The sequence below is a fragment of the Manduca sexta genome, chromosome 24 (assembly GCF_014839805.1).
Source record: "Manduca sexta isolate Smith_Timp_Sample1 chromosome 24, JHU_Msex_v1.0, whole genome shotgun sequence".
Lineage (NCBI taxonomy): Eukaryota > Metazoa > Arthropoda > Insecta > Lepidoptera > Sphingidae > Manduca > Manduca sexta.
Window position 1 is genome coordinate 16,901,283 of NC_051138.1, and position 14,163 is coordinate 16,915,445.

A 14,163-nucleotide genomic window follows, 5' to 3' on the forward strand; every position below is an offset into this window, starting at 1 on the left:
CAAGTTTTATTTACTCGAATATATTTTAGTAATAAAATCACTTATCGCGGTGACAATCGTGAGGTATAGCCGTGCGTTAATGTTAGTTTTTCACAAAAATCATGTTATTTATTGTTTTATATTTGTTTGTAATCTTAGAAAGCCTTTACTATAGTAGCTTATCTGCTTGTAGTTTTATGTCGATTATAAAATGTATCTACGTAATGTATTGATTGTTGACCATCGCTCACTTTAACGACAATAAAAAATTGTAAGGAAATCCGCACACGAGAGTAATTATACAAAGGAATTGGAAACTTACGCACAATAAGATTTGCATCTGAATTACAAAACTGCCCTTCTGAGCAGCCAGTAGCATAAGAGCAACGTAGGCATTATGTATTTCGGTCCTCATTATCACTCTATTTTTAATTTTCTGCTCTCATTTACTTAACAGTAGAATAGGGAAAGCTCAATCCACTATCCATAGTCTATAGCAACACTTTCTATCCACTATATGATCGTTCAAATGCAGGTACCCCGACAATTGCACCCTCGAACAAAAGTACTGATCCCATAACATTTAATATCCCAAAAGAAGTCATTTAACTATGTGCTATAATTGTCTTAGTGTTCAATATACGTTTTATGGTTAATAAAAAATTTATTCTCCATGTTATCGGCGGTAAATTTAATTGGGGCCCACCGCGTGTTAATTCTCATTTTATTACTCTATCAACTTTTTGTTTGCTAGCAGAATACTAATGGATACGGCTTTTGTTTCCATATAACTTATATACAATATTTTGCTGATATACAGTTAGTCAATTTACTCGTATTTTATACAGTAAAAGAGACTTTCCTCACACCCACCACTACAACTTCTTTAAGCCAGAATCAGCAGTGGCACGCATTTTATGACACCGAGCAGTGAAGCTCGGCGAGTCTCAGGGAAAACTAATATGTCATTATCCCGCAACGAAATTAATTAAATAGAAAAATAGGGAGGAGTTGGAAATATTAATTGTTCACTTCCTTACATAGCAAAGCGGGAGACAAAATAATGAACTAAGAAGGCATTTAAACCTCAAGAATAGGGACATTTACAACTAGACAAGCCAGTTATAAGACATTACGGATAAAAGGATATTTTTTTATACGTTAAATAAACAAAATAGCTGTTCGCTTGGTAAGTGACGTGACTGTCTAAGAAAATCAGATATAAGCAAAGCTTTTGGAAGTGCCTCCTAATACAGTACTGTACTCACCACACTGAAATAACACTTTAAGAGTCATTACCAACATGAACTCTACTGGTCAACATACTCCCCTAAATTATTTCAGACGGAGGTACTTAATGCGACCAGCAACTAACGTGTACTGCGTTGAGCATTATAATTCTCAGTTATTACTGAGGTTCTTTCAATCCGAACCAAAGTGAGCGAATTGGAACACAACAGTGTATACTGCTGCATGATTGCAAATTTTCTAAGGCTGGTAGAAACGAATCGATGATGCCGAGATTTATGTTTACCATACGGACTTTTACTCAGCAGAGTTTCAACATATGTGTATAGAAATATACGTAATATAGCTAAACTTATTTGAAGTTAATAATCTCTACCAAAAATTATACTTAATACGATTATATTGCGCGGGATTCTCTGTCGATCCTAAAATAAAAAGCATTAATTCTTCCCTTAAGTATTGTGTACTCCAGTAGTCTTAGCAAAGACAGGTGGTTTACCATTTAAATGGTACAATATCTGATGACAAATACCAGAGAATTAAGAAGTGAGCGGTCTGTGTCGCAGCTGGCGGGCGGCGGCGGTCCGGCGGCGCGGCGCGTGCGCACCGTGCCCACTTCCTCTGATCTTTGACTCGCCACAATTGATCGCATCTGCCGTCTTCAGCACACGAGCACCGGTGACATAAGAGCTGCTCAATTGAATCAATGCGTCCCCCCGTCATTCCTTTTCTAACATATTAGAGGGACAAGGGGGAGCTCAACTGACCCCGGACTGGACGGTACCAGTGCAAAGTTATTCATGCAGTTTGTATCATCGCTATTTCTTAGAAGTGTTGCGTGGGAGTTAGTTGCTACGACAGCAAATTAAATTTGTAAGGAATTTGTTACTTCGTTTATGTCGCTAGCAAACTTATTGCTGCGGTTATTTAGAGGGCATATTAATATATTAATGCCTGGATATTGTGTCCGCCGACCGCAAATGTAAGATGGTGTAATAGCTTACTCAATCTTGTGAGGATATGAATTGGTGTGGTGAATAAACTAGGTGTTTCCGCCTCGGCTGTTTACCGCAACTCGTTCGACTTCATGCACATTGTTTGTACACTACCAACCTCTTTGTAATATAACTTCTTTCTTATTTAATCTTCTGTTTGACGTCGTAATGTCAGTTCGGCAAAACAGACAAAAATGTGAAACTAAAAACTGAAAGTATGACTCAAAAGCAAATTAAATGTGGATGGAAGGCTCGCAGGCCGAAGACAGCCGAGTATGAGCGAAGGGCTGTGCTGTCAAGTTACGATGACTTCAGCAGAGTTGCTGTGGACAACTCACGAGTGAGGCTTATCTCCCAAATCGTAAACCAAACGGACGGGTATCCTCCAAACGAGTTTACTTCGTATTACTACGGCTCTCAGTACAATCATCCCAAATACTCTTTAACGTCTCATGCAGCTTACACACCACAGCGAAGAAAATGTCCCACGATATCTTCTTACCCTTCAGTGGTCGGATTACGGTGGAACTCCAACTTAGAGACATCCTCAGTAGAAGATTCCCAAACAGATATAAATAACCACACGTTTACATGTAAATGTGAGAACTGTCGCATGAAATACTGCCGATCGAAGAACCCTTCATTAAATACTTTGAAGCCCACCTTTAAAGGTAATATTATGACTTTCAGTGATAAAGAAACAATGACTCCGAAATTAAGAGATGCGTGCGCGGCGTGTTCATCTCCTAGCATTCCGAGGATGTCTAACGTCTCAGTCACAGCATCATGCACAAGAGATATACAAGCTGGTGGTCCTTTTGTTGAATGTGATCCCATACCTATATTGAAGAAGCAAAACTTATACAAATGCGAACGTTGCGGTTACCGGAAAGAGAAAAATATAGACATAATCCAACAGCCAGAAAGAGATATAGATATTTGCGATGGTTATCAGGAATGCGTGAAACCTAGGTCGATCAAATCCATATTCAAAAGGAGAAGAGAGAAGCGTTGCGAAGTGGAACCGCCACGAAAGACCTTATACAATGAAGGTATAGACGATATTGTTGCGGGTCGCTGTCCACTCACTCCAACTGTTGTTGTTCCACCAATGGAATTGAATAGCGAGAGCAGCAGGGTTTCCATACCGAGCAGGGCTATCCCAAACAGGTTCGGTATACCTTACTCCCATAGAACTCAGTCCAAATACCACAACACTTGTAAAAGGAGTGCAAGCCGGTTGAAATGCAATGATGATGATGAACTGAAGCACTTGGTTGCAAGTCCTAAAGTGTTACAACGGTGTTACACGAGCAAACCTGTTAAGCATCTTAAGTTGCCTAACATTAAACTTCCTAGGAAAGTCCTTACTTCTGAAAGGGATATTGAATCGTACGTGGAAAATGTACCTCGAGGGCACAGTCCGAGAGTAAAAAAGTAAAATGTACAAAGCATTGTAAAATCATAAATCGTTTTGGAATTATTCTTGTATGAGTATAATTTTATTTATAACGTGACATATTCTTATATAAATTGTTGAGACAATCTTTTTCTTTAAATCGAAAGAGCTCAGGTCATGTTTATAGTTCTAAAGTTACATCTATACTATGTACAATTGCGCACTTATGATTTAGCGACGGTCTTTACATTCTCATCTAATAAGGTGACGTTGCGTGTGCGTTTTTATTAATAACAATTCTAACAAGTGAGTGATTGGCTTTTAAACCTGGGCAAATTACTTCCATTGCTACTATATTTAACAAATTAGACGAGAATCCATATACAAAAATAATATGGTATAAACTGGTTGTGTTTATCCTTAAGACCTATATTCGATCAGGTCCTCGCCACAAAGAGCCATGTGGAGGGTAAAAGGGTCAGCAGCTGCGGAGAAAGCATCCTTGATTGAATAATCTCGTTGCAATTGGCGCACCGACAAGCCCAGGGGCCACAACATTAGGCTCCAAAGAGTTGTTGTATATGAAAGTTTCAAAACTAATGTAAACTAACTAGTTCATCAAAATAAAACTAGTTTTCGGATTTTATTGCGGTTTTTTATATTTTATTTAAAAAAAAAACACGATTAAATCCGAAAACTTGTTTCATTTCGATGTCTTAATTTCGCATAAACATAAAAAATCATATTGTACAAGTTATCATAAGAATGGAAATTTTGTGGTCTAGTTTTAAGATAGTCTTGGAAACAATTACTTATATCGGTCCAAAAAAAATCTAATGTAAAGTAATTATACCATCCTTCAGTCAGTAACACTTTAATCTTTATTGTCTGAAGTTATACCTACAACTACTGCGTAGCAACAATTTTTTTAAGAATAATGCTTACAGAAGACGTGAATGAATGTTCGGTGCAAGTTAATATTATTGGTATATTGGAGGTCCAAATGTTCCCCACGCCTGCCAGCCAGGGGTCACGCGGCACGCGTCGGCTGCACATCGTGATCCGCCGACGGACTCTTGTTTGTTTTGCGCACCATCCTGCTAAAACAACCACATTGACGAGCTATCGTGTCGGCATACGTACTTTGATATATCGATTATTGTGTGGTGTCGTGTTATTGGTCTAATAGCAGCGTATTTCGGATGTAAATGTTCTGGATTTGGTAAACAAGCTGTGCATTCAATGGATTTGGTAACAAAAATACAAACACACGAATTGAGAACCTTTTTGGAGTCAGTTAAAAACAAAAGTTATTTGCGCGCCATTGGAATTCGTGGCGATGGAGTGATACCCCATACACCACGTGATGCAAATATGTAAACTAGGAGTTATGTGGACGCCTAGCGCCACTATTTAGACTTTTGGCGTATAATTTATAAAATAAACTACAGCCGGTTATTTCCCAATGTAGACGAAATAATTTTAAAACATTTGATTACTCAACAAATTATTCATTTATTAACATAATTATATAATATTTTGATCAGTATCCTCGTTATAATATTCTGGGAAAAATGTGGTTGAAATTGGAACCAACCTCGAAGCGAAATCTAAAACACCGCATACTTATGAGTCAACTGTGGCTTCGACAAAATGTGGTTACCTCTTCAATATTAGGTTACTTTTCCTGTCGTATTATTTATTTATGCGAAATTTTAATATCACAAAAGTTTATAGGGAGAATACACCAGCCCGCTTATGTGATAGTAATATAAAATACTAGTACATTAAGAAATATACAAGGAGAATATAAATAGCTATCAGAAAATATTAACGTGGTTTTGAAAAAGCTGTAGACTTACTCCTAACATAAGCTCGATATCTGTTCGTTTTAATTGTAAATAGTGTCCACGTTGAAAACGATGTTTTACTAATAATATGCAGTGAAAGGCTTCTAGTATACTAGAAACTGAATGGTTACCACCGCTTTAACTGCTTTTACCGTTTAGCAGTACATAGGTTTTGTCGCGTTCCGGCTTAAGCATCATAACCAGAGTAATTAGGCACTAGACATTTTACTTACCCTCGTTTTAAATAAACGATCCCGATCGCTTCTTATAATCCATCGCGAAAACGAACCAATCAGAGCAGTGTATATGTCACGCTTACAAATGACTTATTTTGATTGGATTATCCTCGTGATCGGTCCGTAGAGATTGCGACTGTTTACTGAAAATGGCTGTTAGAGGTCTTAGGACTACAAACGATAGTCAGTGCCACGCATTTTGTCATTTGAAAATGTAGTGTTGTGACTACGGACGAGTGTAATTAAAATGTCTTGACCGCGCAAAGGTAGAAACCTCTTCATACTAAACTAACCATAATTCTAATAAAAAACTATGACACCCTCACAAAAGCCATTATACACAGGGGCAGCTCTTAAGGTGTAAATATAATTAAGTCATCATTAATTTGGTGGCGCATCTGTTTGTGCGATGTAAAGATAAGGTGCAAATGGGGAAAGAGGCGGGACGGGTGGGGGTGACCGACGCAGCCAATCTAACGCGCTAGTCGAGACCTCGGCGATTATTTTATGATATTTAGGATGACTATGAGTTTGTAAAAACAGCTTTTATAATTATACTAACTTTTCTTCACGGCTTCGACCGAGTCAAAAGTCCCGCTATATATTTTCCGGGATGGAAAGTGGCCTATAACCTTCCCAGGGTCTTAAACTATTTCCATACCAAGTTTCATAAAAATCCGTTCGTAGATTTTGAGAAAATCGATCACATTCAGAGAGACAGCTTTTGTGTGCTTTGTTTTATATGTACAGATAATTTTGATATTAAATAGCCAATTACACTTAAATGAATCATATTTGGGAAGATGTTTGCTATAAGTAAACTGGGAAAAGCTTTCATGCGGGAGAAGCATCGAGCAAAAGTTGTTGGTAAGCATTGGCATTTGAATTAAATTAGTAATATTCTTAAAACAGAATTGTGTTAAGAATAATCGGCACATTTATTTTTAAAGTATGAAATAGGAACACACTGCCTCGATCACCCCATTGTTACACTTCCAGTTATAAGACTACAGATATCAGGGGGTGGTAGGTGTATTAAAAATAATGAAAAAATATATATATTTCTGTTCATGAAAATCAATAGTACAAGCTTGAAAGCATGCGTTATTCATATTTTACAGGAAAATGACCTAATTTTGCTTTAGAACTGTCTATTATACTTTAATAAATAAATTATTTTTAATCGATTTTAACAGCAGGAGGTTACTCAATTTATAGTTTTTTACAGCTAATCTAAGTAAACGGTGAAGGAAAACATCGTAAGGAAACCTGCATACCTGAGAAATTCTCTATAGGAATTTCGAGGGTATGTGAAGTCTACCAATCCGCACTAGGCCAGTGTGGTGGACTAAGGCGTAATCCCTCTCAGTAGTAGAGGAGGCCCGTGTTCCACAGTGGGACAGTATATAATACAGGGCTGATATGTTCATTCTCTTTATTTTAAAGGTATTTTTTTTACATTTTTACATATACATAAAAAAAAAACATGCATATAAAAATATAAAAAATGTATGATCCTCCGATGGCGAAGCGCAAGACAGGGCTGATATTATTATTATCTAAGTAAATACATGAATAAATATACGAACGCAAAATTAGCACCACAAACTCAAAAAATAAAATTAATGTGCATATTATTATTTTTTTTATCTTTTATAAATTTAATAATTTTGTTAAATTATTTACTTTGTAATGATTTTTTGAAGTTAGTTCTGTTTTGTTTAAAAGTTCTTCTGTATAGTAAATTACATTCACCCTAGTGATATCGCGGGGGCGTCCATGTGCCGGCGGACGTGTGGCGGCCACCTATCCATCATGTTCACTGGACACAAACAGACAGACATGCCAATTGACGAACGTACGAGAAGCGTAACGGTTACGGACATTGAAATATAATCACTTTTTAAAGAAATCGAAATGACGCGAAGTACAACTTTTTATCCAGACAGAACGAAGTCACTATGCACTTGATGCTGCTACGGCACGATTAACAATTGTCAGTCAATGAGAACATTATACAGATTTTATCGCGGTTTTCTGTATTTTGGTTTTCTCCCGACGTTTCCTTCGTGCTGACAACACCTCAGTCCCCCCCTTGACCATGAAGGCTGCAAAGCCTTCGAAACGTCGGGAGAAAACTAAAATATAAAAAACTGCGATGAAATCCGAAAAATAGTTTTAATTTTAATGTCGAAGATTCGCGTAAACATAAGAATTAAAAATTATACGCCCTAATTACTTGACACAGGACTGACTGACTCCAGACGCTCTCCATAACGAGTCATTATAACAGAATATTTACTAGGTATGTCCCTGGGATGGAAAACATGTTTGGAGAGACCTTATATTGTTATTGTTGGCGTTGTTTGGTGCGCGGCGGCTTTTCCTAACTATGTTTTATCTATTCATAAAATATATGATGTACCATCAGTACCTACTTGTACTTTCGACAAATGATAATCCATTTCCTGCCGCACGTCTCAAGTCTCATCGGGACGTGACAAAACAGTTGACGATCCATGGGTAGTTTTTATCAGTGGCCGGTAATAAGGCCGCCGTTTAATAACTCCGCTATTTGTCGGTGTATATCAAACGACGTCAAAATCCTGAGTGATCGGCGTGCTTTGTGGCGCCGCGGCAGGGGTAGCCAACCAGCGGCTCATTTACATACAAATTGACTTCATTGTGATGCATTAATTAAGTTAATTTTCTTGATAGTTTTTACATGCGTTTTGTATTAGTTTTAATGATTTTAATGTTGATAGTTCATTGCTTAAATTATGATTGTGTTTTTAAGTGGTACAAATGTATGAGTAATGTAGTTAACAACTTTTGTAGGTTGTTAATTATAATGTATTTTTTAGAATGAGGTCTCAGCTGAGGTACTTACATTTTGATAGAAATAGTGGTGCGTAATTTATGCGTTACGGCATTAATTATGTCCTACTTATTGGGCGTGAAGTACTTGTTTTATTATTTTGTACAGGAACTAGGAGAATCTTCCGACCTGTTTCCCTTCCCAAGTCTTCTGTCTCAAACATCAACGGACTTCTTTCTCTAACGTAACTTTTTTGACAGTGAACCTTTTGCTATAAAAAACAACATTTAAAACAAAATAAAATAATGACATTCAATTAATCTTAATAAAGTAATTTGTGCCAAGATGCGTGACCCCTGCAAGGCGCAGTCAATCAATCAATAAGTCGACGGATGGCATCGTTAGCAGCAAAAACTATCGGATGTAAATAAATATATTCATCTGTATTCGGCACCAAACAAAACAAACATTGTGGACGGATTGGTATCGATTGGTATTAGTTTTTGTGACCCTAATAAGGCATCGGTTATCCAAAACTAGAGCCACGCCATTAACAATTCTGCGTGCCAAACTTTGTGAATATCATGCCAGTACCAGTTAGCTCACTCTTTCTGTTAAGAGGAACAAAAGACCTAACGCAACTTCACCTGGTTGGTAGAACCTGGTTGTTAGAGGGACCATGCCTAGCAATAACACATCTGTGACTGTCACACTTACTATGTTATTAAGAATAGGCTGTAATGCATACAATATTTTGTATATTCTTTGTAAAGGCAGTCATGTAAAAGTTTGAGTTGAATTCCTAAAGCCTCTGCCTATACCAGCGCGGGAAGAGGCTCGACCTAACATACAAACACACGTAGAGTTCTTTTCCTCATCGGTATATTGAGGTCATATTACAGAATCATTTATGCAACCAAACTGATAGCGATCGAATTTGATTTCATCAGGAGCTGAGATGGAATCATGCCTCTCGTGGATGGAGTGCAGATATTATCAGAGTTTTGATATAATATTGTTTTTATTAAATATCATGCGGTATGTTAAATGCCGAATCCCTCTCAGCAGTAGAGGAGGCCTGTGCCCAGCAGTGGGCAGTATGTAATACAGGGCTGATATTATTATTATGTGTTAAATGTAAACGAAATGCGGATATTTTTTATTATTTATTCGTTTAATCAAAAAAAAATATTCTTATACACGGTGTCAAAAAATGCATGTCTAATCCTTGTCGCCTTTACTCGAGTCTCAGCTCTGGGTGAGGGCGTAGTCTCCAGGTCGATATGGCTTGTCGCTCGCAAGACCAAGGTACGTAGTATATAATAATATTTATTTTTCATTGCGGCTTTCCCTTATAACATGTCAGCGTAATGCGGTAAACTGATATAAGGATAGGTAAATATAAAAATATTTTGATTATCCAGTATGTAAACAGTACCTACATGTAAATGTAATATAATATTAGTAGGTACAGCTTCTTACGTGATAACGACTGAACAGTTTCGTAAGTAGTGAACTATTATGTAAAATATTGCAAAACAACAATAAATTAAGGTAGGAGTAAATATAAAATACGAATAATTTTCCCTATGGTTCCTGGAATTATAAGTTTATCTATATTTTTATTTTAACAGCGTGTCAATTCGAGTAGTGTTTTGTATATTTTCCTGTATTGTTCAAATGTTATGACGTAAGAACTATATAAGGTACTAAATTACTATAAATAATGTGTGCTGTTATGTAAAATATGAGACTAAAATATGAACAAACAAGCAAACTACTAATTAGTTTACTTGTTTTTGTTCGATCTCCCTCAGCAGCGGGCTTAACTAATAGGAGGCTCTTCGCGGCACTTTACCAGGCTTTTTTGCCCGATTGCCAAAGCAAGATGGTCTTATCTCTAATTGTTACTTGCAAGCCCGAGGCCTTGGACAGGTGGTTCGTTTGTAATACCCTTAAGGTCGCCTGAACTACTGCAACAAATGTTTTCTGAAATGAAAATTCTGATAATTTTTTCACTTTTTTTTGCTTTATATGACGAGATGTGCTTGCCTTTCGCCTGATGGTAAGTGATAAAGTCGCCCATAAACAGTAGAAACACCATCCAACATCTTGAATTACAAAATATTGTTTGGTATTCCACTGCGCTCGCCATCCTGAGGGATGAGAAGTTTAGTCTTATTATGTCCAGTAGTTACACTGGCTACAATGTTCTTAAAACCGGATTACAAAAGTGATTACACATAGCTGCTTGGCGGCAGAAATAGACATTGTGGTTGTACTTACCCAGGCGGTATCTCACATATGAGACAGCTGCCACCAGTAATACACTTACTTTTACTTATAGGTAGTTTAAAATTTTAAAAGGATTTTAGAATAATTTTATCCCGACGACGCACATAAGTTTGTGTGAGAAAAACTTACTTATAAAGTTCATAGCTCTACCAAAATGCCAACGACGCGATCCTCTTTAAACATAATCAGAGATGATCAAAACGTTCGGTCACAGATTTTAACACATTTACATTATCATGTCATCGTCAACAATATAATTTATATGGAAACCTTTTTAAATAAAAAATAATCAAATATTTTGTTGTTTTTATTTGGGCCGGTTCGGCCGTCGCACTCAGAGCGTCGTGTCCCTGTCACATGATTGGTTTTGTACCTAATGTTCCACAGATGCCGCCGCTTTTGATCTAGCCGCCCACCTCTCACAGAATCATCCGATAATCAACTCTATCCCAACAGAAAAAGGTGGTCGTTACCTCTACCCATTTTTTATTTAAAGGTATTTAATATCTTTATTAATATAGCTAAGTTTCGATGATGGATGATAACTAATTATTAGATACATTTCGCTGACCGCTCGACCCTTTGATTTCATCTTGATGCGCGAATCTCGACTCTAAATACATTTCTCTTAAGTGCATAATAGTCTTGTGTAGATTGTCACGAGATATCGCCATATTGTATTTGATTATCGATGAAATGCTTACCTGTCCAGAGTTAGGACAGATTAGAAAGGTCCGTATTTAAATAACGTTTGAAGGTTTGTTTTCAAAACAAAAATACTTAATACGCTTGAAATGTATAATTATTTGGAACATTATCTGGCCTTTAATCTTAAGTTGGAATCAGAAGTTGGTTTAAGGGATGATCGGGGAAAAAACTTGGTAAAAGAGTTTGCCTTTGTGATGTGTAGACTTTTTTACTAACGATTAAATTTGGATTCCTATTCTTTGAATTTTTTAAAAGTGCTTTTGCGTTGCGGGACAATGCAGACGGTAAGAGTTAAGCTAAAGTAGATTAAGCATTAACTCACCATTTCTTTGTGTTAGTACATTTCTTATTTAGTAGTTATTGGATGTAATAATATTTCGTTTGTTGAGTTCCGATGTCTTAAGGTAAAAGTAAATTGATTTTTCTACTTCATTGATAAACATATTTTAATTAAATCAAGAATAAAGTTGTAATAGTGTATAGTGTAGTGGAGGACGGTACAATATGGCTTCCTTCAAATTATCCCTAGGAGTAGAAACAATAACAACTACGAAACTACTAAGAAAGTATTTTATATGATCAGTAAATTAATGTAATGTGTATAATAATGATCGTTAAACGTAATTCGCAGAACTGTCGGCAGATGGGGCATAAAGTTCTCGAGTGGATACCTACGACGTACCGGCAAGCGCAGCGTTGGAAATCCACCTGCAAGGTGGACAGACGACTCGATATAGGTCGCAGGAACACACTGGATGCAGGCCGCTTTCGACAGGTCCGTCTGGAAATCTTTGGGGGAGACCTATGTTCAGCAGTAGACTTTATGTAGCTGATGATGATGACCATGGTGATGATTTTGCATATAATTTCGTAAGAGCGAATAAAAAATACACAATCAAATTAATATTTAAATTAATGATATTAACATTGATAAAGAACTAAATTATGGGCATGAAGCAATAATAATAATCTAGAATACCTAAAGTGAGGCCTCATTCACTAGCACGTGGAACTAGTGTTTTTTGAGGTGTCAACCATATTAATCGACTGTTTTAATATAAAAAATTTCTTTTGTAAAGGTCGTCTGTGTATTTTTGTGATGGTTTAAGTTTGTCCAATTTGATACATTTTCAGTCGACTTCATCTTATGCTCTGGTAAGTGCAGTTGGTAAGTGATCAGATGTCACTTACCATTTTGCTAAACCAGGAATCATAAATATGTTATAAGACCGGGATCTTGCCTCCGGTATTCAAAGATTGCATGTTGAAATATGTGTGTAAAATATCTGGTCCGGTTAAGATTTCCTCATATTTTCTTCCATTTTAAAGGCGAGCGATAGTAATCACATAAGTATAAATTTAAAGTAACAGGTGCCGACTTGCTCTATGGCTGGTACTCTGTTGAATACGCAAACTATGCTTCGGCAGTCTATTCCCAGCAGCGGCTGATTTCATTAGCTCCAAAACATATAACTAAATACGGCCTAATATTACTTATGAGTGTACCGATTATATACAATGAGGACTCTGTAATTATATTTATACAATACTTATGATAAGATAATTTCATTGATAATGATTATCAAATGATCCTATAATACCCCAAGATTTTAAAAAACATGTGTATTTGTATTCTAAAATGTAATAAATATAAAAATAAGTATTTCGTGTTAAAAATAAGAGTACAGATCCTACTTGATCGAAAGAGTTTCATTTGACAGATATTATCACATACCAACCAACGGTATTTTTAGCCAAACATAATCTTCTAAAACTAATATAAATCACTGAGAATTTATAAAAGGGTATTTTTCTATGTTTGATTAAATTTATTATTGTTTGTGTAACAGAAAATAATTTGAAAAAAAATTCTTCTGTGAAATCAGCATCAAAATTGTTTGAATAATAAAGTAGTGATTCATATTTGAAATATTGTCGTGAGCAAAAGTGGGAGCGTGGTGGGGTTATAACGCTGTCCTTTTCTCATACACGCAGCTTTAAGACCGGTGGAACTGGGTGACGTCACATTTCACTATTACTGTAGATTCCTCTTTCCACCAAATTTCAAAGCTATTTTATTATTGAGTGGATTTTAAAAAATATTTTTCCGATAGATTTTGGTTGAAATACATTTTTAATTATTGTATTGTATTTAATAAATGTATTGTACCCTATTCTGTGGCGAGAAATACAATCATGTATTGCTCAATATTTAATAAAATATTATCGTCTAAGAGCCAATATATTATAAATCAGTGTTCATAGTTCTGTGGAGAGAGATACAATCTGCGCAGTGTTTGTCTACGCGGCAGATGGGCGGCGCGCGGCGGCCGAGTCCTACACTACTACGCACCTTATTGTACTATTAACCGTTAGTTGCTAATGGATTTATTGCACTCTATTTTAGTATTGGCTTTAATTGTGATAGGATAGTGTGGTGTCATTTCGTGATAGTGCCTAAAGTAAGCAAAACATAGCGTTTATTTATCTCAGTAGGGGCAGTGATGGTTGTAATACAGTTTAAATAGCGGCTTACTATAGACGTTGCGTCCCTCGGAGGTCAAAAGAATGATGCTGCAAATGTTACAGGACCCCAGAATAAGACTTGTAGAGATATTTACTATGCCTAGTTTTG